The sequence below is a fragment of the Equus asinus genome, chromosome 27, assembly GCF_041296235.1.
Source record: "Equus asinus isolate D_3611 breed Donkey chromosome 27, EquAss-T2T_v2, whole genome shotgun sequence".
Lineage (NCBI taxonomy): Eukaryota > Metazoa > Chordata > Mammalia > Perissodactyla > Equidae > Equus > Equus asinus.
The window spans coordinates 3,237,742-3,260,878 of record NC_091816.1 but is presented as its reverse complement, the minus strand read 5'-3'; the positions used below and the strand labels follow the sequence as shown (position 1 = coordinate 3,260,878).

Sequence of the window (23,137 nt, the reverse complement as noted above, 5' to 3'; positions counted from 1 at the left end):
TCCCCCAGTGATAGTTCCAGGGTGCAATGATGCCACAGCACCTGCCTGGAAGACGCGCTCAAGACCAAGGAACCAGCTGTGTCATTTTACGAAGCTATGGCCAGCTCAGGGACTCGCTAAATTCTGTTTGCTTTCTCTCCCTCTTTGCCTCACACTCAACCTTGCCCACCTAGGACTATACCTTCCGGGAAGCCTTAGCACATAAGCTTCGTCTCAGGCTCTATTTTCTACAAAACCCAGACTAAAACAAAGACCACGCAGAAAAAAGACCCCACAACAAAGTTTAGTGAAAAGAGAATTTATACCCAGAAGATAGTTGCAATTTTTATGCAACAATTAAAAAGCCTTGGAGCCAGAAAAAAAAAAAGCATAAATCAAAAATAGTTATGTAAGTGGAACAAAACCAGTTGACTTTGTTGACCTTAAATGAACAAACAGCCAGTTATTTCTACAGTACAAATGGGTTTATTCGGGAATCAGCAAAGAATTGCAGTTTGGGGTCTGCAACCATGGCGAGCCAGGGGCAAGTCCCCCAGCAGCAAGGGAGGAGAAGCTCTAAGACAGGGGAAGAGGAAAGCGAGGCTCTATGTAAACAGAGTCCGCTGGAGGAATTGCAAGTTCGCACCGCCGCACCGCCCCTAGTGGCTTCGTGCTGGCTGAGTTGTGACAGTCTCTCACGGGCTGAGCTTCTTGACTCTGCTCAGATACAAGGAGTGAGAGCTCCCCCTTTTGGCCTCCTGACTCCAATTTAATGAGGTTTCTCTTTATTAATTTCCACAACTTCATGCTTGTCTGCAAAAATAAATGCCAGAAGCCAGTGCAGCTACATATAGAGACTTCTGAGGGAGAAGCTTGTGTTCCAAGACTTGTGAGCAGCCACTTTCTCGTGTATGAAAGAGCTTTCAGATATCCAACAATCTGAATTTTCTACACATTTCAGATGTGCAAAAATCTGAATATAAGTATATATTCCCTTCCATGTTTATTGAAAAGTAACTTGAAGATGTATTCTAGCTAACTCATAAATGAATAAAAATTAGTAACTAAAAACTGGAACTTCAGATATAATAGGATTGGCACTCTTTTGTCATCATAAAGACCAACTAAAATAACAAAGAGCAGCACTGTGATGAAAAGGCAGTGTTTCTGAACCAGAGACTGCAGAGGGAGGAAGGCCTGCCTCCTTCTTGAGTATTATGTATCCACATATTCAACATCGAAATTTATGAGTGTATGAAATCTTCGTAGCACAACAGGCTCAGAAAGTAATCTATAGTAAACATGAAAGAAGAGGCGGAAATTTTTGAGTTTCTCAAAATAGGAGATAAGACCTTTGTAAAGGTAGAGAAACACTACGTTAGAGAAAACTGAGAAGAAAACAGAGTCAGATGCCCCAAGGCTGAAGCCCAGCTCTGCCCCGGCAGTGTATCTTTGGGCAAATCACGTAGCAGTCCGAATATTCGTTTCTTCATTTGTGAAATCAGGACCATAATTAAACCTACCCAGCAGTTTTGTTGCAAGGATAAGTTAAATAACGCACACTAGAAGTTCTCACAAAATGCTATAAAAATGTAAGGAATTCTTATTAACAGAGGTATTCACATGACCTGCAAAACAGAAAACCAGTGGCAGGACGTGCCTGGAGAGCAGCTGGGGAGGAGGTCCTAGACGTGCAGTTCTCAGGTGTCTAGGCCCCCGTGACACAGAAGAGAGTCCTCAGGGCCAGAGATGAAGCCCCATAGAATGAACCCCTGAGATACAGAGTCAGCCTGGAATATCATTTAAAAGATAAATTGCACGTTCTTTTCATTAGAAGTTTTAGCAGTAAATCTTAAAAGTTTAATATAAGAACAGTAACAGTTTGCTAAATAGAATTTCAATCAAGGCAGGTGGAGGAAGAAACAAGGTGTCTGGGACTATGTCATTTCTCTCTTACACCTTTTTTTCTACATACTTTTTCATATATTTGGCTCAAAGAGGATCTATCTTAAGAGTCATAGTATATGATTTTGGAGTTTTTTCTCCTCATGAAGTTCTGTGTTTACACAGATGACAATCTGCTTTAAATTCTCCTTCACAAAATATGAAAAAATTCCAGACTGAACTGTAACCGTGGCCCTCAGGACCAGTTCAACTGACCCGATCTTATCCACAGAGTAAGTAAGAGTGGTTTTTCAGGATCTGAGAGTTCCCCCTTGTCGAGTTCAGGCCAGCTGGAACCACCAGTCCATCATCTGGGCCCGTGCAAATGCCTGAGAAGTGACCCTTTTGAGGTCAAGGGGCTGAAAACTCACACTACCATTTTGTGAACATGGGTCCTATGAGGAGCCATGAAGTCTGACTACGCTTGCGCAGATCATGAGTTACCTCCCCTCCCCTCCCCTCCAATCACCTCTCTCCACACTTCAGACCACACTGCCTTTCAACCCAGAAATTTTGCCCCAAGCCCTGAATGGGGAGATAGATCTGAGAGCGTATGCCTCCTGTCACCTTGCAGATCCGTCTAGCAGCACAGCCTTTCTTCCCTCAAAAACCAGGGTGCCACGGTGTCAGCTTCTGTGGGCATCAGGTGGCAAGCCCGTGCTCGGTAACAGCACTTTGTCATAAAAGAATTCACAGCCTAAGTGGAATGAAAGGACAAAAATTAAATACAGTTTTCCAAGGTTTTTTAATGTTTTGAATGTTAGAGGACCAATCGATTGTATAAAGATTAGAATATTGTATGGTATGATCTCTATTATTCTGTCTTTATGATTATCTAGATGTTTACAAATATTTACTGTCTCAAAAAGTACATAAGCATCTCTCCTAAAATTATGCTATTCACATCCCATTTCCTAAATGTGTATGAGCGTCTATTTCCCTGTTTATTTAAAAGTTTGAAAGTACTTAATAGTTTTTATATCAAACTAACAGCTTTCATAAATATTAACTATTACAGTGTTTTACTGATAGAATTTCAACAAATAAAGCACATAAGGAGATCTTTCACTCCAAGTTACATCTAGAGTGCTTACCTTTTTATGAAAGTGAATATCCACTTATTAATAATAAATTCAAATCCAGTGCCATGTGAATGTGATTAACATTAAGTATGCTGTTAATCAATAGAATCACAGGATCACCGATTCCTCGAGTCCAGCGGTGGCAGAAATGACCCTGAAGTCAGCATGGAGCTATTTGACTTTCCAAAGCCCCCAGTCAAAGCCAAATAACACATTTCAGCAGAATATCAAGGCCGAAGCCAACTTTTGATGCATCATAAGCTGTGAGTGCATGTTATTTTTTGTTTCTTTTTTTTTTTAATCAAAAAAGACAGAGAAACTTCATTTGAGCCCACTCCTGCCTGGAATTGGCTGGACTGAACAAGAGCGGCTTGCTGATGAAGCCGGGATAACTTCCTCCCCTAAAGAAAAGCCAAGTTCCGTGGGAAGAGCCTGGCTTCAGTTCCAGTCCAGCAGGAACTCCTGGCTGCCCGCAGGTCTTTTCCAGGCACCTTTGGCAGCCCCAGTGTCTAGGAGATCTAAGCTTCCAATGCACTTGCTCAAACTTTCAAGCCAGGAAGACCTGGTTGGTGGAATATGAAAGAGACAAGTACAAAAGACAAACGAAGGTGTCTCCTGGAATCTCCTCGCGCAATTGCCTGCTGGCTACGAAGATCTGCTCAGTACTCCCTTTGCTCTCCTCCTACCGTCCTCCTAAAGGTCTCTCCTTTTACTTAGAAGAAATAATTTAGGGAAAGCTTTCCTGGGAGGTGTCCCTGGAGGAAGGCAAAAGAGGATATTTTAGATCTGCCGTGGAGAAGCAGTCAAATTTGAGATCCCCTCTTATTTGCTCCAGTGTGGGCCTGAGAGCACCTGCCACATTCCTGACGGTCCCTTGGTCACCTGACCCACTCTATCTTTGACAATGAGCCAAGGGCCTACCCTGAAGGGGTGTGGAGCCCAGGGCCAACCCCACTGAGTATCCCTTCCTTCCCACCAGGCCTCTCCAGGAGAACATCAAAAGTACCTTGAACAAGAAAAGGACATCACTAGAGGTCTGGGTGGAAGAGAGCAGTTGTGCTAAATTGACTTAGTTGGCAAATTGGCCTGTGGGCTAAACACGGTCAGTTGCCTATTTTTATGTGTCCCGTGAGCTAAAAATGATTTTTACAGTTTTCATGATTAAAAATTTTTAAATGCTTAAAAAAAGCAGAATATTTTATAATGTGAAAATTAAATGAAATTCAAATTTCAGTGTGCATAAGTAAAGGACACAGCCATGCCCATCCATTTACAGATTGTCTACGGCTGCTTTCACTCTAGAATAGAGTTGTATAGTGATGACAGAGAGACTATATGACCTGCAAAACAGAAAACATTTACCATCTGTCCTTTGGTAGAAAGTTTTCTTACTTCTGGCCTCAGCGAAGGTGGCACAGCGCTTCACAACTGAGATCTACGCTTTGGAGCTTGAGGCCTCTTTTACCAGCTGTTATCCAAAACACTCACTTCTTCAGTCCTTGTCGCTCCAAGGGACCTTTTCTCCAATCATGGGGCTCTGTTTGTTCCAATTTATCCTGTGACCAGGGATAGCCATGGGTATGACCCAAGCGTCGCTCCTTGAGTATTGATGATGATGATGATGATGATGCTGATGATGAAGATGATGATGATGAAGGAGAAGGTGAAGAAGAAAGAAATAAAAAAGAAAAATAACAAGATAGCATTAGGATTTACGGACACAATGCTAGGTCTATTCATCACCCCAGTCAATGCCCATACCACCCCTATGAGATAGACACTGTTATTGTCCCAATTTAACAGATAAGAAAACCAAAGCTTGGAGAGAGGTACAGTATAGTAAATTGCCCAGGGTCACAGGGAAGGGCTACACTCCGGTGTAGCCCAGTTTTCTGCCTCCTGAGCCTATGACCTTACCGCTAAGTCAGATTGCCTGCCATGGCACCTTCTGAGTCCCAGGAAGCCTTAAGACTACTTGTTACATGATTGATTTTGCTCATCCTGACTGCTTACTTAGCACCAGGGTACGTGGGGAGGTGGGGTAGACAAGGAGTGGTCAATAGCAGAGAAAGGTGATTCTCGGAAACATTACTAAAGGTAAGGAGAAAAAAAATGTTGACGATAACATCAGTCATCCACAACAAAGAAGTATTCCCAGCGTCAAGTGACCCAATTTGCAAACACAAAAATCAAACACAGTAATTAATTCTCAACATGCAGAACTCAGATACTGGGCAGATCTGAGTCTTCATGAGAGTTCTAAGAATCCATCTTACACATCAGGAATTAGCTGCAGATGAATGAATACTGTTCTATCCTTATAAATGAATTTTTTTTTATTTAAAGATTTTATTTTTTTCCTTTTTCTCCCCAAAGCCCCCCAGTACATAGTTGTATATTCTTTGTTGTGGGTCCTTCTAGTTGTGGCATGTGGGATGCTGCCTCAGTGTGGTTTGATGAGCGGTGCCACGTCCGCACCCAGGATTCGAACCAACGAAACACTGGGCCGCCTGCAGCGGAGCGTGCGAACTTAACCACTCAGCCACGGGGCCAGCCCTATAAATGAATTTCTAATGGATATAAATGCTGTAGTTTAGAAAACAAATTCTTTTAAAGGGCTTATTGAATTTATATTATCTTTTTGTCATTATGCTTCCTTTTTCCAATCAATAGTTCCAGCAATTGGAATAACTATTGCCCCGGATATTGTCATGCTGAAAAGTGATCAGGGACCACGACTGCAACATTTGGCCTGACAGTGGAACAAAATGTTTGTGATTGATGCTTTCCAAATGAAGTCAGGGTGTCTGGGCACCAGATTTGGAGCCCTCCATTTCCATGAGTCTTTCAGATTGAATTACCTAGCTCTGTCTACGCAGAGCCACAAGAAATGAATATGGAGAAAATTTACTTTGGGTTTCATCCAGAAGCTTATTCTAGAAACAGATTATATTTTTCGCCAACTATGAAGTGGGCACTTGCTAACATAAGCTTTCTGTTTTCTAATAATGAATGGCTGCCTCAAGCCGCAGTGAGCTCTCTGTCACTGGGAATGTATGAAAAAAAGCTGGATATAACCATTTATCAGGGTCAATGAGGATGGGATTTCTACCCTGGGCAGGAGATTCTAATAACCTCTAAGGTCCGTTCTGATTCAAAATCTATTATTCTAAGATAAGACCCAGAAGCATTTTTCTAAGACTACCCCAAAGAAAATTTAATAACTGCAGGCACACAATGGCTCCTGTTCATCACTTACCTGCTGCCGCCACCCGCCTCCCTAGCTTTCCATTAAGTTCGCAAGAGTAGAAGATTTGGCTTCTGGGCAGCAATTTAATACGTGCGTAAAAGTGACATGAGGATCCTGCCATCAAGAGAACTGTAGTCCAGGGAACAGGGCATTCATTCTTTATTAGTCCCTCATCAATTAAGCAAGGAAAACTTCAGGCTCCAAAATGAACTCTGTCTCAGGGGCAACAGAGAGAGAGATCATTTTGTCGAAGGAAGCAGAAATCCACCGGGGACAATGGAGCCTCTGTTTCACATGGGAAAAGGGTGGGGGTGTCTTATCTACCTTAAACAGCTCTTTTCAGTGAGGGAGAAAATCCTCTTATGAGGAGCAAGGTGACTCCAGGGACTTTCTCAAACTCCACGTCCTTCCCTATCAAGATTCTGTCACGTGCTACTCTGTAGGAACATACATACTCCTTCTCCTACAAGACTCTTTTTGTGGAAAAATGGTATGGACAGGAGTTCCTTCTATATCTTGACACGGTGCAGAAAGACTTGAAACTACAAGCTGTGACAGGTGTGTGTGCATGTGGATGGAAGGGGATGATGGATGTTTGGTGGTATCATGACATCTAGTGAGAGGTGGCCACTGCAAAGATAATGTTAGAAATGAGGCTGACCTCTGGTCATGGAGGGCCTTGTGTGCCAGTTTAGATGCTCCTGCAGGTGTTACAGAGCTGATAAAGGATTATGAGAAGGGAAGTGATGGAGAAGTAGATCTGTCAACCATCTACTTAGGGAATATACTTGGATGCCCCATGGGCTTTCGAAGCCAAGGGAAGAAGCTTTCACTGGAGATAGTAATTTGAGCATCACAGCGTATAAGTGGTTGATGAGGACATGGGAGGTGTGAGACCTCCCAAGAGGTCAGCATAGATGAGAGGCGTGGAGAAAATCTGGAACCTACAAGTGAGATCAGAAAGAAACAATCAAATAGGTACAAGGGTAACCAGAAGATTCAGGAGAGCAAAGAGCCCAGAAGCCATGACAGCATCATCAAAGCACCACAGAGCACCACCTTCTTCCCATCCAAGCGCCACTTCATCTTTGGGGGACAGGGGTGGGAGGGGTCTGGGGTTCAGGCAAACCCAAACCAAGAGCGACCACTCCTTGGATGATCAGTCTCATTCCTGGAACTAAAGAGAAGAGTGCTGATGTGGAGACATGAGATAGTAAAGTGGTTGGGCTCACGGCACTAGTCTTGGTGCCAAAAGGCTGAGTTATGATCTCTGACCCTTACCTTGTGACCTTGGGGAAGTCATGTTACTCCTCTCAGCTTTCATCGTCTCAACTGGAAATTGAGGGTGTTGACTGATCTGCTCTCTGTTCTCAACTCCAACAAGCTCCATTTCTATAAGGAAAGGAAATTATCAATTGTCTCCCCAGCCCTGGTGGACCAGCAATCATTATCCTCCCTGTGCCAGAAATATAGAAATTTAATATAGGTGTCAAGCTGTTTCAAAAAATAGAGCATTCTTTTTTCTACTACAACCTGCCATAATGCACCGGCCCCACATCACAGCTGCCTCCCAGTATTACAATTATAATGCTCTCTTCTTCCTGGTCAGTAGCAGGAACAGGTCTCTTGGACTACTCTGAAAGTCAGCTTAGAACATTCTTTAAAGTCTTAAATGAATCATTACAGCTCTGCAAGCTCATCTTTGAGAAACACACTAGTTCAGGGGGCAGGAGGAGCATTTTACAAGTGTCTTGGTGAAATAGGACTTGACATCTCAGGGGACATAGTGAGACACACCTGTCCCTCCCCCACCAGGAGTGTCAGGCTACAGGATACCCCTATGCAAAGCCCCCACTCCTCATCATAAGATACTTCTGCCCAAAGCCCCTGACAGCTCACACAACTTCAGTACAAACCAACTGTACGTTCCAAGATGCTTCTGACCACAGAAAAGGAAAAAAATAGTTCTTGGGGGAAAAAAAAGACCTCTTACTACAGATAAAGACAGTCCTCGTAAAGAAAACAGACCACTTGCTCAAGTAACTGAGCTATTTCTGCATAAAGGTGTAGAAGAGAGCAAATGTGACTTGAAGGTAACAAGACTGGGTTGTTGAGCCAGGAATCCAGGCCCTTCTCCCAGCACTTCTTCATGCACTCTGATTACCAGTAAAGAGCAGAATCTGTTTTAAAATATTGAAGTTGTGGTCATTGGTACACAATACCACAAGTACTTAACACTGAGATGTGTCAATTATTCCATCTATTGATGCACAATATAATACACATCATAGCTGGCTAAAGAACTACTTGTAGCCTAAAAAGGGTTCGATAGCAGGACTCCCCATCCTGGCCCACCCATTAGACTCAGGATGGTGTTATGACCACTCCATTGTCCCACAATGTTTACTAGATCAATGGCTTCTGTCTTCTCTTTCCATCTGGAAACGTGATGTCTTTGAGTCCAGCCTGGTGTCAAGAAGAGAAACTCGTGGCACATAGCAGCAGAGAGGGACCAGGTGGATGACAACATCTGTGAGTTGGGATGAGCCCAACCACTGTGTGTCCACAGGCTACTGCAAGCCTGGGGTTCCCCCAGTCCCCATGGCCCCGCATTGCCACCTCTATCTCTAAGGGCTCACCCCTTAGAAATGCTGGAGGATTAGAACTGGTCTGAGAGGTGAGGGGAGAGGATGAGCCTTGAGTGTAACCCAAAGCGATTTTTGGCTGCTGAAATTTTAGAAAAACATCACTGTCCCCAAACCTGCACAAATATCTTCTTTCCCCAGAATTTGCCCTGAAACAATGCTTTAGTAGAGTCTTACTAACAGAAATAACACGTGTCTTGTAATCCACTTATAGCACCTAGGGCATCCCCAAGGTTAGCCGTCTATCTCCACTGAAGGTGCCGACTCCCTTTTCCCCTCAAAGGGAAATGCTTCAGTTCAAGTAAAGAAATTTGGAAGTTGTCGTTAGTGGGATGAACCCAGATTTCAAACTACATAAAGTCCAAACTCATGAGTGCAAATTTGGTTGATACCAAACACAACAGTTTCTTTATCCTGGATGGCGGGAACTTTGACTACTGTTATTAAACAGGGAGCAGAGCGGAGATTGAACGCTGAGCAGCTGAACAATGGATATGAATGCCTTCTGGTCCTTACAGCACTTTACGGTTCTCAAAGGCAGGGCAGCCTCATCATTTCCACTCTCTCCTCTGACAACTGTGTTCAACGCATGGGCATCTGAGAATCAGAATGTGGAATCTGTCTTTCAATGTCTTCTAGCGTGGATGTTTAATCAATACAGAATAGTCCAGCCCCTCTGGCCTTCAAGTGAAGATGGATTGTACAGTGTGTAGACTTCTCAAGAGGAGCAATAGTGTCAGAGCCGTGAAATTACTATCGGTGGAGCCACCAAGGTGCCGTGGACAACAGCAATTGCTTCTCTGTGCCTGTTTCCCCAAGCATGGGGTGAGGGTTCCAGGCTGAAGGACTGCAATTCCACGCAAGTAGAGGTGAGGATGCCAGGTGAGACGACATTAGAGTTATTTGAAGCCAGCGACCTCTGCCAGACTATCAGTTCCTTAAGGGCAAAGACCCAACGGCCTCCTTCCCCGTTCACTGCGTTACCCAGCACAGGTGGCGCCTGGCGCACAGTGGAGACTCAGCAAGCCTTTCTTCAAATGAGTTCCCCGCCGCCTTCCGAAGGGCCGGTTCCACGGCAATGGCTGTGTGCTATGTGAACAGCTTTGCGTGTTATTTTGCCTCCTGAAGAATGGCAAATTAGATTAAATAGCACAAGCATTTTCAAACACAATAGTTTGGACAGGATGCGCACAAATGCAGAAGAGATTTTCAAACCAGTTCCTCTCATCACCTTCTAGCTGGGAACGGCAGACTGATAAGAAAGCACTTGTGTAAACAGGGGAGGAAAGGAAGGGAGGGGATAGGGCAGAAGGTAACAAGGAGAGGATTAGAAAAGACTCGAAAAGAAGTCAACAGCACACATCTTTTTCATCATTCTCCAAATTTTTCTTTGAAACAAGCCTAATTATTTCCTCGACTTCTCCAAACATTATCATTGGTTTGGGGCTGGCTTTTCACATGAGAGTAGACCTAGAGGAGATGGCGGGCCTAGAGGGATGGAGATTTTCTTGTCTTTATACCTCAGCGCCCTGCCCTCAGGTTTAAATTTTTGTATTAAAAAACACAATATTTCGTGAGCTTTCACATACATTATCTAAGATTGTGATAAATGGAATTGTTACCCATACCATCTCGAACTCTTGCTGATTATAATGATGCTATCCAGGAAATGTGGTGCTGCCAGCTTAACCCCAGCCAGAAAGCACAGCTCCTCAAAGACAAGCTGGCGAGCGGCAGTCTGGGCAATGCTCTTAACAGCCACGCTGCACTCTTCCCATTGCCAACGCTGTAAGATGGCAGATCCCAGCCACTGGGGAGTGAGAAAGGCTGAAATTAAAGACACAGTTGACAATGACTCAAGGGCTCGACTTTGAGCAGTTGCAGCCAGAAAGACTCAGAATTCTCCATAATTAATATAGCTAGCTGCAAGGAAATGATTTGTATTGCTTTTGGAGCCAATCCGGTAAACTTGAACTAAATCAGGGAGGGGTGCTGGTTCGTATCCCTGGGGAAATGGGTTTCCAGACCACTGGAATCAGGGAGTGAGCTTAGGTTCAGAGACCCCTGGGTGCTGACCCCGCTTTACGGCCACACCCATGAGCCTTCAGCCCTGCCAGTGCTGAGTTTGGCACAAGAACCGGGAAAGCCCAACAATTGCAAACATTCTCTGAAGCCGCAGTTCCCATGGGAATGACTGTAGGCACTTTAGAAACTGTTAATGCCTAGACCTCACCCCTGGAGATGCTGACTTCACTAATCTGGGGTACAGGCTAGGTATTCAAGTTTTCTGTTTCTTTTGTTGTTTTTTTAAAAAATCTTTTTATTTTTTAATAGGCATTACATGTATAAGGCATAGAATCCAAAATGTACACAGGACAATACAATAAGTTTCCATCCAACCTCTGTCCTCTACCACTCACTTCTCCTCTCAGAGGCAACTTCCAGAGATCATGTTAAAACAGATGAGAAATCATGTATATTTTATATAAAATGAAAGTGTAACATGCGCTGTTCTATACTTTGCTTTGCTATATTATCTACGTGTCGCGACACTCCTTGCTCTTTAAAAAGTTTTCTCTTTTAGTAATATCTTGCATTAGGGTGCTACATGTGTTACAATTGATGTGCCATTATTGACACATTATCATTAACTAAAGGTCATAGTTTACGTTAGGATTCACTCTTGGTGTTGTACATTCGATAAGATTTTAACACACGTATAAATGACGTGTGTCCATCATTACAGTATACAGAATAGTTTCATCGCCCCAAGCACCCTCTATGTTCCACCTATTCATCTCTCCCTCCTCCCTCACTCCTGGAAACTGCTGATCTTTTTACTGTCTCCATAGTTTTGCTTTTTCCAGAATGTCATATAGTTGGAATCATACAGTATGTATCCTTTTCAGACTGGCTTCTTTCACTGAGCAGTATGCCTTTAAGTTTCCTCCATGTCTTTTCACAGCTTGATAGCTTACGCCTTTGTGTTGTTGAATAATCTCCCACTGTATGAACGTATGGCAGTTTGTCTATCCATTCCCCTACTGAAGTACATCTTGGTTGCCTCCAAGTTTTGGCAATTATGAATAAAGCTGCTGTAAATGTCTGTAGGCAGGTTTTTGTGTGGACATAACTTTTCAATACACTTGAATAAATACTAAGGGGTGTGATGGCTGGATCACACTGTAAGAGTATGTGAAGTTTTGTAAGAAACTGCTGCACTATCTTCCAAAGTGGCTGTGCCATCTGCCTTCCCACCAGCAACGAGTGAGAGCTCCTGCTGCTCCCCTTTCTCACCGGCGACTGGTGGTGTCGGTGTTTTGGATGTCGGCCATTCTAACAGGTGTGTAGTGCCTCTCATTGTTGTTTTAGTCTTCAGCTCGCTAATGACGTATGACGTTGAACATCATTTCATGTGCTTGTCTTCCATAAGCACATGTGTATCTGCTTTGGGGAGGTGTTCAGATCTTTGGCCCCTTTTTTAATTGGATAGTTTGTTTTCTTATTGTTGAACTTTAAAAGTTTTTGTATATTTTGAAGACCAGCTCATTATCAGATATGTGTTTTGCAAATATTTTCTCCAGTCTGTGGCTTGTCATTTCATTCTCTGAACAGTGTCTTTTACGGAACAGAAGTTTTTAATTTAAATGAAGTCCAACTCATCAAATTTTTTCTTTCATGGATTGTGCTCTTGGTGTTGTATCTAAAGGTCATCACCAAACCCAAGGCCACCTAACTTTTCTCTTGTTACCTCCCAGGAGTGTTATAGTTTTGCATTTTACATTTAGGTCCGCGGTCCATTTTGAGTTAATTTTTGTGAAGGGTGTAAGGTCTATGTCTAGATTCATTTTTTTGTGTATGTATATCTAGTTATTCCGGCACAATTTATTGAAAAGACTGTCTTTCCTCAACTGAATTACATTTGCTGCTTTATCAAAGATCTGTCCACTATATACACCCAGAAGCCTAGGTATTAGGGCATTTGTGCCTCCTCCCTCCAGATGATTCTAACATGCAGCCTGGGCCAGGGACGACTGCTTAGATGAAAGCGTGTGGATTGTTAATATAAGTTCCCCCGGGAAAATAAAGCAAGCCCTGGACACAAAAGGACAGCAGCTCAACAAGAATCCATCTGCTTTCTCAATTCTGGAGGATCACACCTGCAGAGAAAATGTCACCAGCAGCTGCATGTCCTGTTAAACCCTCAGCTCCAAGGAAAAGCCACCCCAAGATATGTTGCCTCCACTCCTTGGACATGAACCATCTCAGTGCCTTTAAGCGCAAGATTCCTAACTAAATAAATTGGGAACTTACAGCAGGAGTGTGTGCATGTGTGTGTGTGTAGCCCCGCCCACCAATCCCTAATTCCCCTGAGATGCTGCACAGGGATTGATAACGGCCAGGTGCTCTGCAAGGATGTGGAAGGCTCAGGCCAGGAGCCAGAAGAGCAGCAGACAAGACCAAAACGAGGCTGGAAAAGGAGAGGATTCAAACTTGCCCAGTTTACAGAAAGGCCCCGTGGCTCTTTCTGGCTAATGGCTTCACCGGTTCCTGTCCCAGTTACCCCCTTGGGAGGGATAAGGTAGGAGAGCAAGGCCCTGGGGGTAGAATGAAGTCAGGGCTTCCATCCTAGGAGGTTAGCAAGACAGAAGCAGGAAGAACAGGCTGGGAAAACCAGACAGCATGGGTTCTGTGGCAGAGCCGGGGGTCTGTAGCCGGAGTCTGAGGCACTGAGGCAGGAAGGCAACTAACAGGAGAGAGGAAGCCACTGCCAGGAACTGGAGGAAGCTGGACCAAAACAGGAGCCAGGCAGGAACCAAAAAAGGTCAATCCTTGGTGCCTAGTACACGGTCGGCTCTCAAGAATTACCTGTGGAAATAATGAATGAATAAATGAATGACTGCTGCAGACTCAACCGCTTTACGCCACCATTTCTGTGATTATCATCATCATAAAGTCTCTCCTTTATGGGGCTCACATTTGTGCTAGCTGGGTACCTATAAGGTAAATATTATTCCTGTATATTATGGGTTGAATTGTGTCCCCTTAAAGGATATATTGAAGCGCCTCAGAACATGACCATATCTGGAAGCAGGATCTTTACAGAGGTAATCAGCTTAAAATGAGGATGTTAGGGTGGGCCCTAATGCAACATGACTGGACATTACAAAAAGAAGAAATTTGGTCACAGAGACTGATACAAACAGAGGGAAGATTATTTGAAGACACTCAGGCTGTGTGACCGGAATGATGCAGCTACAAGACAAGGAACCCCAAGGATTGCCAGGAACCACCAGAAGCTGGAAGAGGTGAGGAAGCACTCTCCCCTAGGGCGTTCAGAGTGAACCTGGCCATGCCCAGACCTTGAGTTCAGACTTCCAGCCTCCACAACCATGAGAGAACACGTTGTTTCCTTAAGCCACTAGTTTTTGGTACTTTGTTACAGCAGCCCCAAGAAACTAATACACCATGTTAAGGTGAAAAAAATTGAGGAGCAATGACATCGTGTAAATTGTCCAGCCTCCAGGGCTACCGCCAGGGGGACCAGCACAAAGTTTGGGACCTAAAGAAGTAGAGCTGGATCCAGGGGCTCCCCTCAAGTGTCGAGGAACGGGCACCCATAAAGAGTGAGCTCGTGGAAATGTCCCCTTTTGTTCCAAGACTGAAACAAAGAGTGGGGTGCAGCGGGGATGGAGCCCAGGTGGACTGGGGCCGGACTGGGCCCCGCAACACGAGGGCAGGCGGGTCCCCAGCAGTTCTGCCACTGGCTGCGTGGGAGTCTGCAGCCGGCTTTAGTGGCCATGCGTGCACTGAGAGGCTGCCCGGGAGGGCGGTCCAGACAGCCACTCCTCGCCCTCGGAGAGAACTTCCCTCAAGCAAGAGCTGTAAGCACCTCCTCGCCATCTGTCCCTGCTTGCCCCTGGCTTCCTGCAGAGGGAACAGCGCGTAGCAGGCATTCATCGAATAAAGGTTGCGTGGAATTTTCAAACTATCTAGAATGCAAAAACCACAAGAGCACCGAAATGGGACGTGCATCAATGGCGTCTTCGCAGGCGACGGACTTTCCTTTACACTTCCTTTAAGTTGTGAGTAGACGACATCTGTATCCAAAGGAGAAACGAAGGAGAAGCGAGCCCACGTGTAGAGTCTATGATCATGTAAAACACATCCAAGGATGTGACATGTTGACTCTTATGCATGTGTTACCATACTGCATGGTAAGTGAGCTTGGTCAGCCATGCTCATAAATGACTGCTATTAAAAATATTCTTACACAGAGCACCAACTTTTGGAGTTTCATTTTCTTGCTCTTCTGCATTATTTATACTTGACATCAATGCTGACTCTTTCTCCTGCATTTCCCAGCTTTCACGTAATCTAGTGTCCTTAGAGTCTTGAAGCTGAACTTGAAACTTAAGAGGTATTCTATTTGAGCCTCTACTTAATACAGAAAATCTTTTCACAATAAGCCCCCACAACACCCCCATGCACACACACATGTGCACACACACACACGCACACACTGTCCTCATGCTGCTGCCTCCAGCTCACTTCCCCCAAGCTAGATGCCTTAGGACCTTGAGAGCCCAGATGACAGAAACTCTGGGTCTTGGGCCATGTGTAGCCTGAGCAGAAGTCATGATCACACACAGGGAGAGGAAATGAAGGGGAGGGGAAATGGCACAGTGAGAACCCTGTGCATGTGGGGATCTTGGATGTGAGAAATAAGATGAGATGGATTACAACTGAGGAGCGGAGGAGGAAGAGAAAAGGAGATGGCCAGATACCCTACCGTTTCTTCTAACCCAACCCTGCCCTGAAATGAACTAAAGCAGACTTATGTTTCCAAGCAGCCTTGGCAACAATGAGTTCAGTGGCCAGGAGAAGTCTATCTCCACCTCCCTGAAAATATTATCTTGCTGTTGTGATGTTGCTCTAACCAGACGCAGAGCACTCCCAGACACCAGTGACAGATAAAGGCTGTTAGGAGCAGATACCTGGGAGGCAGAGCTTACTGGTGTGAATGAGTTTCTGTCAATGTGTAAAAAGTATCAGATATCTTTCTGTTTTGATAAAGCCAGCCAGATGGCAAAGAATTCAAGCAAGAGCAAAACAAAAAGGAAGAAAAGTTCAGGGAGGGAGAACAACAGACATTGGACTTTCTGACTCAGGATTTGGCTGACAATTGATCCCATTCCCAAATGCAACTTGCATTCTTTGTTCTGTGAGTTTTAACATATTTCTAGTCCCTCCACCCTTGGGCCCAAATACCCTAGTTAGAGGTACTCCCTTTCTCTCCTAAGCCACGTGATGCTGTGGATCTGTCTTACAGTGTTCCTTGCTGCCTCCCTTGTTTTGTACTTCGGGGGAACTGACCACCTCTCACAATGAACCATGAACACCTTGAGCATAGGTAGCATTTGCACCTAACTTCTCTCTTTAGGATAACTTGCGGTACGGCAGAGTGGGCAGAAGGGATGTGTTGTCAGGAGTTCCCAAGACCACCCTCAGGTTCAGAGATTCTCTAGAAGGACTCACAGCACTCAGAAAAGCTATTCTGCCCACAGTTAGGGTTTGTGGCCACAGAAGGATACAGACTGCAGCCAGAAAGGGGAAAGGCACCTAAGGCAGAGTGCAGAGCAGAGGCACGCGGGAGCCCCCCGCCGTCCCCTCGTGTGGAGTCGTAGATGGTGCGCAATTCTCCCAGCAAGCAGGGTGTGACAACTCCACAGAGCATTGCCACCCTGGGAAGCTCACCTGAGCCTTGGTGTCCAGGATTTTTATCAGGGGTCAGTCACATAGGCGTGGCGTGCCACATAGTTAATCGTTTCTCGGTCTCCAGGCACTCCAGAGGTCACACTGGTACCACATGGCCCAAGGTCCCACCACAAATCACATTGTTAACATAAACTATCAGACGTGGCTCAAGGTGCCAGTGAACAGAGATACCTGAGACAAGGCAGGATATTCCAAGGGTTTTGAGATGATGTCCCAGAAGCAGCCAAGGGCCGGAAGTTCTCTGCAATGTGTGGGGTTTGAACACCTGAACCTGCTGAGTCAAACTTTTCCTGCATAGGATCAAAGGAAGACAAACTCTTCACCACAAATTCATGTGCTGACCCATCACAGGGGGTTCTAAGGAGGCCCCACCCGACCTAACCAATGAGAACCAATTCTGGCTAAGGATGGAGTCCACTTAAATGAGAACAGATAACTTCCTGACATTGAACTTTTAAAATATCCTATTTAAGAAAGGAGCATGTTTGCCAAATAATATCTTTCACCTTTGTTGAAGTTTTTACCTGTGAATTTTGTGGTTCTTAAGGCAACTTTTAAAAATAGATGTGAGGGTTTACGTTTTAAATATGTCAGACACATTTGCTTTCTCTAAATGCAGTGGGAACTGCACTGTAATAAAGGGTTGAAAATATAAAGTGGAATACACCTATATCAAAAAGAGAATTCAGAGCTGGCCCTGATGATCTAGAGGTTAAAGTTTGGCACACTCGCTTTGGTGGCCTGGAATCGTTTCTGAGCACGGAACACCACCACCCATCTGTCAGCTGCCATGCTGTGGCAGCGGCTCACATAGAAGAAGCAGAAGGACTTACCATTAGGACATACAACCACACACTGGGGCTTCGGGGAGGGAAAAAAGGAAGATTGGCAACAGATGTTAGCTTAGGATGAGTCCTTCCCTGAAAAAAAAAACAAAAGAGAGAATTCAAAATACCTCTGAAAGAAAGTGGATGGGAATTAGTTGATGGATAAACTAGGCCAAAAAGACACGACCTAGATGAGCAGTTCTCAAAGAGTGGGCTGCCGCACCGTGGGGTCCACCAGATCCTTTTGGAGGGTCCACAAGGTCATCACTATATTTTCATAATAATGCTGAGACATTATTGGCCTTTTTCACTTTGTTGGCATTTGCACTGATAACAGAAAAGCAGTGGAGGTAAAATCACAGAGGCCTTGTCATGGATCTAGGTGGTGGCACCAAGCTGTTCCAGCAGTCATTGTACTAGTCACTCCCATGCACTTGTGAGAAGGGAAATCAATTTCACCCAAGAATGTTGTGACAATTGTTAGATGTTGAAATAGCAAAATTACTAATTTTAGTAATTTTGACCTTTAAGTTTGGGTGTAGAATAGAAGAATATACATAATTATCTAGAAAGGCTATCAAAATACTCCTCCCTTTTCTAGCTACGTCTCTGTGCGAAGTCATATTTTTTCTATCTATTTCAACCAGAACAGTGCTTCACAGCAGATTGAATGCAGAAGTAGATACGACAATCCAGGTGCCTTTTATTAACCCAGAAGTTAAAGGGATTTGCAGAAATGAAAAACAATGCTACTCTTCTCACTGAATTTTGATACAGAAAAATGTAGTTATTTTTCATTAAAAAAAAGCTTTTTCTATTAACATGTAATGAACTTATTACATTAAAATAAATGAATAAATAATTATTTTTTAAATTTCTCAGTTTTAATTTCGGATACGGTAAATATTGATAGATATAACCAAGATAATTAAAAGCTCATTGGGGTCCTCAACAATTTTTAAGAATATAAAGGGTCCAGAGACCAACACATTTGAGAGCCTCTGGCCCAGATCATGCCTCAGAAGGGAGTCAGTTAGTCTGTCTGTCTACCTGGAGATCTTGAGGGCTGAGTCAGCTCGAAAGGTAATCCTGAAAAATGGAACTGAAAGCCAGGGATTGCTGATGGGTCTGTATAGGAGACATTTGTACCCCTACTTGCACCCTGTCCCCCCAGAGCACAGGCAGTAGACCTTTCTCAGGTCCCCACTGCCTCACCTTGCCCAGGACTGTCCTGGTTTTCCCACTGAAAGAGTCACATCCTGGGAAATCGCTCCCAGATATGAAAAGTCCTAGTTTTCCACCACGAGTGCAGGAGATTGCGGGGAAAATACAAAACCCACAGAGTGCCCAAAAAATAGGGACTGCAAGCAACACTATCTTTATTTTTTTATTTTATTAAAGATTCTATTTTTTCCTTTTTCTCCCCAAAGCCCCCCGGTACATAGTTGTATATGCTTCGTTGTGGCTACTTCTAGTTGTGGCATGTGGGATGCCACCTCAGCATGGCCTGATGAGCAGTGCCATGTCTGCGCCCAGGATTCACACCAACGAAACACTGGGCCGCCTGCAGCAGAGCGAGCGCACTTATCCTCTCGGCCACGGGGCCAGCCTCAACACTATCTTTAGTGTCAAATGGATATGGCTTAGATCATTTGCCTCCCACAGATGCTGTCATTGTCATTTCTCCTGACTGCTGATGTTGGTAACTACAATTTGTGGTTCACAGTAAGAGATCATCCGCTGTTTCATTATTCTGAGTCACGAGACTTAAGCGTGCAAGTTAAGTGCATGTAATCTTGACTTTGCCTGTGGAGTGACCGTTGTGCCTTGTATTAAGATAGTGCTAGTTTAATTTTTGACATTGTGAATATCGTGATCATGTTTTCTAAGAGTTCATGTAATCAAAATGAGAACAACTACAATACTCACACCCACATGACCCAGACGTCAATGAACAAGGAGGCTAAGCGGCTGTGTTACTTTAATGACAGAAGGAAGAACACCTCCAACTGGATTAGGGAAGGAAATAACCAAAACAGAACATATTGCACAAAATGCCAAAAAGAATTCTGATATGGAGAAGCGGGTGCAGAAGCACATGTGGAGATCGAATCTGACGTGTCTGGCATGAGACAGGCAAGCACTGCTAAATCAATCAATAGTTTTCTGTTTCCCAAAGACACCACTGCTCAGTCAAAAGTAGTGGCCGCGGGTTATGTTGAGTGGACCATGCAAACACACATTATTGTGTCCTTCCCTTGATGGCCCACTAGAATTGAGTGAAGTCGTGAAATTGCATATTCTGATGTAGAAGGTGCAGTTGAAATGCCCTGTGGGCAAACAAAAGGGAGAATGTGGGTAAATTTTGCATTGGTCCCTTACACTGCAGTGCTCATCTGTAAGATCTCACCAGTGAGGACGATTTCTACTGTAGGGCAAATGAAGCCTTGAATGGCGGCAACTGAAAAAATCCTTTGCCTAGCTCTTAGGTACTTTAATTTAAAAAATGGAACTTCAAATCATCCCATTCAACAATCTTGTCCAAATAAAGCTAGACATTGCTCATTTACCTGCATATTTGGCAAACCGCACAAATGTAAATTTTGGCAAATTCCATTCGGTCTGTAAACTTCTTACCAGAGAAAATGAAAAGATCTTACCGTTAAATGTCCTCCACACCTTGTACGGAACGCTGCCCAAAACGACACGTGCGTTGCTTACCAATGATAGTGAGGCTTTTTTAATGAATGTTTTTGATTACTTTTCATGTTCTTCAAAATGTGCAGAAGAGATTTTTGATATTATAAAAGTAGAAGGAGTTCTCTTCTTGCCTACAAGATAGCTATCCTGTCGCCAGCCGTAGAAAATAAGTTAAAAGGTTGGCCTGCCATAAAGTCATATTTTCTAAATGTAGGGCGAGATGAATGTCTTTCTGTATTTGTAAATACATTGAGAATGAGAATGAAGAAAAGGATTATAGTAAAACGGAGGTTTATATGTGTTTCTCCAAAACACTTTGACGATCTGGAAAGAGGCCATAGGATCCTAGAAAAGGATAAACTGAATGCACCTGAGGTGTTTGATGTTCTATGTAGGTTGCAACAAAAAGTCATACAGCAAAAAAAAATGACTCATTTTTTGGAAATAAGAGTTCTTCAGAACTCAAAAAATTGTTAACAGAAATGACCAGGCGAGTTAAATAGGACTTTCTCAATTGACTTACTAAAGCTCCAACTTACTTGGGATCCAGTTTGATTTGATTTCACAAGTTCAAATTACTTCTGTATTTAAAAACCATTTTCCCGAAGAAAGAGAGATTTAATTTATGAAAGCACTCTATGTGCTCCAGAATCTTTAAAAAAGATGCACATTTTAGATCTGGATAGCCTAGATGAGGAATTTATAGAGCAGAGGACCTGATTAACAACGAGCTGGTCTTCCAGAACAAGCCTGTAAATACAAAACAAGAGAACATTTTTAGAGAGCTGGAAACTAATTTCTACAAGTCTAAAATCCTGTTACTGCTAGAAAATAAAGTCCTAACTATCCTGTGGTCAAATGCCTTGTTGAGAGGATATTTAGCTTGACACCATCACATCGGCCTGACACCAGAAATCAGCACAATGTGGACTTGGTAAGACAGAGCCGTGTTCAGTTTCACTACTACCGTGAAAGAAATGAAAGCCGTCCTAAAAGCTGTAAGCAGTGCAAAGTATCATTGGAAAAGGAAACAGCAAGAATAAAAATATCCAACTGTATCATGGGACAGAAAAAAGATGGCATTGTTATTTTTTATTAAATATAGGTAATAACTACTTAATTATTCTGATTATGTTTTTCTTTTAAAAAGTCTTACATTTATGTATCTTAGGAATACACAATAAGCAGCCTAAAAAATTAAAATATACAATAAATCGTTCCAAAAGAGGGTTAAGATAAATTGTTGTATCAAAGGATAGAATGAAACATTATAAAAATATTATTACATTTTTTACATATATTGTTTAATTACTATCAATTACTTTTAATTAATTATCATTATTAATTATTTTACTATTAATTACTACTAATTGTCTCTGTTAACTAGCTCTACTGTTATTTTGTTTAAATAATAGTATGTATGTAATAGAAAAGTGAATATTACAGAATAATATAAAGTTGCAATTAAACAACATACAGATTGTTACATATAAATATTACAGAACAACAATGGTTGCCATTGCAAAATACAGAATCGGAGAATAAGAGACTTCATACTTGCAAATAACAGATAGTTGTAAGCAAAATCTGTTTTTCCTATTTTTGTGTTACATTATAATACATATAAACATAATTATTTATTTTATACTATACTATTATGGGTTTTGGGTTTTGTTTTTTGTCTAGCACAACTGTGTCCCAAGTTGGGTCTCTAAATGAACTGATCACCCTACCTTTACCTCAATACCGCATTAGCCAAATCTTCTCCAAACACATCAGATAAATTTGGGGCAAAAGTCAGGCTTATAGTGTGAACACGGGTGACCAGGTAAGGCCTTCTCTCCAGCAAGGAGGCTGAGGAGCCCTTCAGGCTGACGGCTGCTCCTCCCTGTCTGCCAGCTTGCGGGCCCTGCTTTGCCTCACACACGGCTCCTGGGAAGAATCCCCACGCTGGGACTCGGGAACCAGGCTCCTCACACAGCACAGGAGGCCGCCCCGGCTACACAGCCCACTCACAGTGAATGTGAACAGACAGCCAGATATCACCTGGAACCCACAGAGAACCAGAAATCTTCATTCTGAACAAATGTAAACAGACATTTAAAAAAAGAATCAGAAGAAACAGAAAAAGCTCAGGGAAGAGAGAAGCTTTAAAAATATCCTACTCAAAAAGATATTGATAGCCCAAAACAATAGAAACATTTTTAATAAAATATATCATCAGAGGATAAGAGACTTTAGATAAAGCACAGCTGATGAAGGCTGGGAAAATTCAATAGACATGCCAGAGAACAAAGTAGAAGAAATCTCTTGAAATCTCAAAATGTGGAGGGAAAAAAATAAAAATGTGAATGAAGTTTATCTAATAAATGTCCCAGAAAGAGAGCAAGAATCTGGGAAACGAACAAAGAAATGATAAGAAATAGAGTGGCTGGCCCTGTAGCTCAGTGGTTAAGTTCATATGCTCCACTTCAGTGGCATGGGGTTTGCCAGTTTGGATCCTGGGCGCAGACATACACACTGCTCATCAAGCCATGCTGTGGCAGCGTCCCACATAGAAGAACTAGAATGACTTGTAACTAGGATATACAACTATGTACTGGGGCTTTGAGGAGAAAAAAAAAAAGAGGAAGATTGGCAACAGCTCAGGGCCAATCTTCCTCACCAAAATAAAAACATACCTTAAAAAAAAAGAAAAAATCTTCTCCAGATAAAGGGACTCTTCAGTTTAAAGGGGACTTCTGAGGGTACAACTGAATAAATGAAAAAGATCTATACCTATTCTCATAAAATTGTAGAATATCAGTGATAAAGAGAACATCCTAAGAACTTCCACTGAGGAAAAAGAAATTACCTACAAAGAAACAAACATCAGACTAGCATTAATCTTTTTAGCATCACTGTTGGCTAGAAGATAATTGAGCAATGCCT

The 23,137-nt window shown here is 43.1% G+C and overlaps 1 long non-coding RNA gene across 1 annotated transcript; it reads right to left on the bottom strand.

The window, feature by feature from the left end:
• Positions 1 to 314: 314 nt before the first annotated feature.
• Positions 315 to 21,416, bottom strand: LOC123278347 (uncharacterized). The gene is made up of 4 exons (XR_011498853.1): positions 17,513 to 21,416; positions 16,851 to 16,969; positions 4,368 to 7,647; positions 315 to 2,620 (listed from the first exon to the last, which is right to left on the bottom strand). It is a non-coding gene; the product is annotated as an uncharacterized lncRNA (long non-coding RNA).
• Positions 21,417 to 23,137: the final 1,721 nt, after the last annotated feature.